The 6320-nt window shown below is 30.0% G+C and overlaps 1 long non-coding RNA gene across 2 annotated transcripts; it reads right to left on the minus strand.

The window, feature by feature from the left end:
• Window positions 1–203: 203 nt before the first annotated feature.
• Window positions 204–4483, minus strand: LOC145017524 (uncharacterized). Of its 2 annotated transcripts, XR_013666554.1 has the most exons (5): window positions 4058–4483; window positions 3788–3961; window positions 1183–2261; window positions 1021–1095; window positions 204–394 (listed from the first exon to the last, which is right to left on the minus strand). It is a non-coding gene; the product is annotated as an uncharacterized LOC145017524 (long non-coding RNA). The 2 variants fall into 2 exon arrangements; XR_013666552.1 differs by having other exon boundaries at window positions 1183–3961.
• Between the last annotated feature and the right edge of the window lie 1837 nt (window positions 4484–6320).

Consider the following 6320-nt stretch of genomic DNA (forward strand, 5'->3'; position numbering starts at 1 on the left):
AACAACAATTTTTTCAAAAAACAACAATTTTCTTAAAAAATTGCATTTTTTTTCAAAAAAAAAAACATTTTTTTTTCAAAAAAACTGCAATTAAAAAAAAAAAACTGGAACTTTTTAAAAAAAATTGCATTTAAAAAAAATGTATTTAAAAAAAAAAAACTGCAATTTAAAAAGAATACTATAGTATTCGTAAGTAAATCACTACAAATCTCATTTTTATTAACTAATCTATAAACATAATAGTACAACTATTTCATTCGATACAAAATACAATATAAAAAATAAAAAATGCTACAAATTCAAAGTGTTTTCATGTCTTCGTGTCAATATTTCCTTATTTTCTTCAATTTATTATTTTTCACATCTTCAATATTCACCAAAATTTCTTCCAAAACTATAAGAAAATTTAAAAAAAAATGATTGATGCAAAAACACTTACAAAAATAAATATGTGATTAACATATGAATCACATGCGATTCCCACATGAATCACATGCGATTCACATATGAATCACATTTACATATGACATCATATGTAAATCACATGTAAATCACATGCGATTCACATATGAATCACATGTGATTCACATGTTAATCATATGTGAATCACGTGTGATTCAAATTTGAATCGTATGTGAATTACATGTGATTTACATGTGAATCACGTGTAATTATAATTGACATGTGAATCATATGTAATTCATATGTGATAAACTTGTGATTTTCATGTGAATCATATCTTATTCATATGTGAATTACATGTGAATCGCGTATAATTGCGATTTACATGTAAATCACATGTGATTTTAACGTGAATTACATGTGATTTATAATTACATGTGATTTACATGTGAATCACATGTGATTCATATGTGAATTACATGTGATTTACATATGAATGACATGTAATTCATATGTGATTTACATGTGAATCACTACACACTTATAGTCATGTTCAATTTGTTGTTAAGAAAATGTATATGTAGATTGTGAATTATTGCTTACTGGTAAAAATATTACCATCAACAAGAAGAAGAACAAGTGGCACCAATCTACAATATACAACGCCCATAGATGTTCCCTCAACACGAACAACTTGATAAAAAAGAATAAACCATTTAAACCAACAAAACTTCCAGAATGAAAAAAAAAAAAAAGAAGAAGATAAAGAGTAAATTTCACCTTAAGCTCAGAACAATCTGCTTTCAAAGTCCCATTTGATTCATTGTTATATGAAGATGGGACAATTTTTTGAATTGTTTTTCCCTCCTAGATCGATCTATAAATGAAAAACCATTAAGAATCAATAGAGAAAAACATGTAACAAGATGCAATTTGATGATTGATGTGAATTACATGTGAATCACGTGTAAATTATTGATGTGAATTACATGTGAATCATCGGTAATTAATATCTGAATCACTTGTAATTCTCATGTGAATCACATGTAATTTTTATCTTGTTTTTGTTTTGATGGCTTTCATTTGATATACTGATATAGTAGTTTCTTACATTTAATGATTGATGTGTTTACTTGCAGCTACCTGCCTTAGTATACCACTAGCTTTGTTGAAGAAAGCCATATTTACTCTAAAATTGCAAATAGATTCATTTTAGGATAAAGAAAAATGAAAGAAAAAAAAAGAGTCGAAGTCTTGGGACCAAAATTGTAATTTACTCTAAAATTAAATACTATGAAATCTTAATATAGAATTATAAACTAAAATTTATTTTTGGAAAATAACATAAAATAAGTTTAACTTAAGTCTTGAAATATTTTAAAAACAATATTTTTTTTAATTAACCGTGTATAAATAAAAGTAATTTATGAATGAAAATCATAATGACATTATGTGGAAGAATGCTCCATTCCATTCCCATGTGACAAACAAACCTGATTTTCCATTCCATTCCATTCCCTCTTCAATTACACATATCAAACACAATCTAAAAGTAATTAATTAATCACCATAAAGAAAAGAAAAGAAAAAACACACAGAAAAAACTCAAAAAGGCATTTTCATACACCTGCCTCAATCATAGCTTGAATTTTATCATTTTTTCCATCAGATAAATAAGAAAATTTAGCCTACACCTACATACACCTAAAAAAATATGCATATATTACTGTTATTGAATTTTATCAATTGTTCTCATAAACAACTAGAAAAATATAAAATGATGGAAGTAAATGTCCTATTTTTTTCTTACATTGGGGGCATTATTGGAAATGTGTAGGCTTTAAAGGAAGAGCTTGCATCTGCAGAACGAAGAGCATAATTAGAGCATGCTGCACACAATGCTACCAAGATGGTTTTGTTCACATGTCTATTACTTTTTTCTTTCGTACTCTTTTATTTTTCTTTATTTTTTTAAATAAAGTGATGATGATGTATATAATTAATTAATATTTAATAGGCTGCAATGGAAAGGGATGTAGAACCAGTGTTGTCAATAGCGATCATAGCGATCGCTATTGCGTTTAGCGAGGCGAGGCGTTGGTGTGTCGCTATGGGGCTTATAGCAAGGTAATAGCAGCGTAGCGATAGAATGTTTTTTTTAATTAAATTGATTTTTTCATAAAATGGCAAAATTGATTCCTGGAACATGTTTTTACTGATTGGAATTGGTCTAATTATTGATTGGGATTGCCAATTTTGCATTTGGGATCGCCAGTTTGGTGTTTGGATCACCGATTTGGAGATTGGTAGAAAAACTATCGATCGAAAAAAAAAAGTTGTTCTTTCACCTCTTCGATTAAGTTTTTGAATTTTGATGCTATGATTAATGCTTCTAATACATTCAATTGATTATATATTCCATATTTCTATACTCCTATTCTACAATTCCTTTAACTACCTATACCACAATTCCAGTGTTACCACTTTTGTTCTAGTTGCTTTCCTGTTTGAAGTTGTTTGAAGTATTAGTTGCTGGAAATTTGGTTTGAAGTGTTAGAAGTTCTATTTTTAAGGAAACTTGAATTTTTGTTTTTATGTTAAATGTTATTAAAACAAATAGGAGCAAGGTTTTCTGAGATTTGTGTTAAATTGATGTCAAGTAGTGTGTGATAATGGAAAGTTTTCCTGCACTCTCCTTCTCTCCATATCAGCTTCAAAGGATTTTGTGCTAGATTCTTTTACACTTGGTTTCTTTCTTTGTTGTACACTTATGTACTTACAGTTTCTGTTCTTCTCAGTTATAATTTGAATGCTTATTGTGATTCAGTTATTTAATATTCATGTTTTAGAACTTATTTGAGCAACTAGTATTGGTTTTTAGCTTATTTATTAGTTATAATTGTTAAATACATGAAGGTATAAATAGTATTAATTTTTTATTAGGTAATCGCTAAAATGAAATAGCCGTCGCTATTCCATCGCTATCGCTACGTAGCATATAGGTAGGTTATCGCTATAACCTCGCTATCGCTATCGATAACACTGTGTAGAATTGGAACACCGAGCTCTTGATGCATCCACAGCCTTAGCCAAAATCCTGGTATTCTCAAGATGTATTTTTCTTTTGTGTCATACCTTATATTAGTTAAACCCTTTTAAATGTGGAATATACAAAAATTGATTTATAAAAATGATGATTAATGTGTAATAGTTTTGAATTGTGCTTTGTGTGTGTATTAGAGAACAGTTGATGCGAGGACTGCAAAAGCAGTGGAGCTTGAGCAAAAGGTGGCACTACTTGTTCTTATAATTTTATTAAGAACAAGTACGAGATCATTCAAAATAATACTCGAAACTTAGAGTAAATTAGCGTTTTATGATGTACCTTCCTAGAAATTTAGATTCAGTTTTAGCATAGCAGTCGATCATTTGTTGATTAGTAGTGCCTTCACCGTCGGGCTTATCCAGCACGATTATATGCTTGTAATCACATCCGGGGAACAGCGGCGCCATCTCCATCGGTGGTCGATCACTGAAGCTCAAACCAATCCACATATACCTATTTAAAAACAAACGCTTATCTCATGACAAAAATGAACTAAAAAAACGAGTCCATTGCCAAATTAAACACCAATTGGACCACAATCAAACTCACCTGTGATCAACGAGATAATGTCGCTCATCATCGAGGTCAGACAGACTCTAGATTGAACGGATAGTGTTACTGCTTCCGAACATCGATCCGTCCTCTGGCTTAGAGACCGGAGCGATCAGACCTCAATCAACGACATTAACAAAGTCGTTATCGCCGATGCTGACGTGATTAAACTTTTGAATCGCGTCTTCAAGACCAGAAGATCAGAGGTGAAGGAGAATCAGGAGGCCCAAAGCGATCAGACCTCTGGTTGATTTATAAGGGCACAGAACTTCGAGTGGGACGAATGACGCAACCACCGCGTTGTTCAATCTATCAATCATCGGGGGATCTTCAATGAAGGCGGTGGTTGTTGACAGAGGTAGGGTCGTTGTTGGAGGGAGGCGGTCGACGAAGAGGGAGGATGTTGGTGAAGAACATGATACATTGAAAGAGAGAGAGAGAGAGAGAGAGAGAGAGAGAGTATTAGATCAAAGTGTTTAGGGACGTGATAATCTAATATATGATTTATCCTTGTGATATTTGTTAAAAACCCATATACACCATTCAGACTTTTCTTAATTACCAGATTGCCATTAAAAATCTCATCCCTTAAAAGTTTTGATCTAATGGTCCACTTTTAATTCTCGGGTTCTTGAGAATATGAGTTCTCATATATATATATATATATATATATATATATATATATATATATATATATATATATATATATATATATATATATATATATATATATATATATACAGAGTTGTAAAACTCGCCAAGTTGGCCGAGTACTCATTCGAGTACTCACTAGTCGACCCCTTGCCGAGGCGAGTTACAAAATCCGAGTACTCCCCGATCGGCCCCTTGTTGAAGTGAACACGGTTGTAAAATTTGGCCAACTCGATGATTAATATGTATAGTATACTTAATCATTTATTATTTAACACACACATGTGATTATTACTATATATATATATATATATATATATATATATATATATATATATATATATATATGTATATCTTAAATTTTCAATAATTATTCATGAAGTGGGACCATGGTGTGTGTTTTTTTAGTTTTTGTGTATTTTCATGTATCTAATTGTGTTATATATTTCATTCAACTTATGGTTTTAACTTATGTTTTTTGACATATATAAATTTCCTAAAAATATTTCTATATGAATTACCGAATCCGAATACTCCTAAGTACTCGCTACTCGGTAGTCAGCCGAGTAGTTACCGAGTAGCGAGTTCTACAACCATGTATATATATATATATATATATATATATATATACATATATAGACACACACACACACACATATATATATATATATATATGTATATATATATATATATATATGTATATATATATATATATGTATATATATATATATATGTATATATATATATATATATATATATATATATATATATATATATATATATATATATATAAATTCAATTGAGAACCATAATTATTAGTTTTTAAAGGAACCAAATTTTTTTTTTCAATTTCTAGAACTTATTCTTTATCGAAAAGAAAATCTAAAAATATCTAAATTCATATATTAACATTGTGAGTGTGAAAAATATTTTCGGATTCATCGTGTGAATCTAGATTCACATTGTGAATTTTCAAAGATTCACATTGTGAATTTAACGTTAAAAAAAATCAAATTTGATCTCATTGGAAAAGGATAAAAAGTAATTTCTGTATTTTTAATTTTTTTTTAATAAAAAAATAAGTTCTAAAAGTTAAAAAAAAGATTGGTTATTTAGTTTATTAGTTAATTATTGTTCTCTATTAAACCTCACCTTATATATATATATATATATATATATATATATATATATATATATATATATATATATATATATATATGCATCGAATCCCGAAGCTTACCAAAAACACAATGAAGGCAGCCAAAAATTAATCCTAATCTACAAAATTGAGAGAGAAGAATTCGAACCAAAGAACAATAAAGCAGGCAGAGATTAAACCTAATCTACAATTGAGCGAGAAGACGAACGAACCTGTTAGAAGTTGTCCTGCGAACATTTACGGGAGGTACACGATGCGGTGGTCTGATCTATGTTGCTGCAATGAGTAAACAACAGTCGATGATAGTTGGTGAGGCGGTGAACCCTGGGACGAAGAGCTTGCACTTGGGTTGGGAAGATCGGTCATATTAACTGAGAGAATGGGTGGAATTGGAACCCGGTGACTAATGGATAATGGATGAGAGATAGGGAAGGAGTGAGAAATTGAACC

Source organism: Lactuca saligna, chromosome 9 (assembly GCF_052625555.1).
Source record: "Lactuca saligna cultivar CGN05327 chromosome 9, ASM5262555v1, whole genome shotgun sequence".
Lineage (NCBI taxonomy): Eukaryota > Viridiplantae > Streptophyta > Magnoliopsida > Asterales > Asteraceae > Lactuca > Lactuca saligna.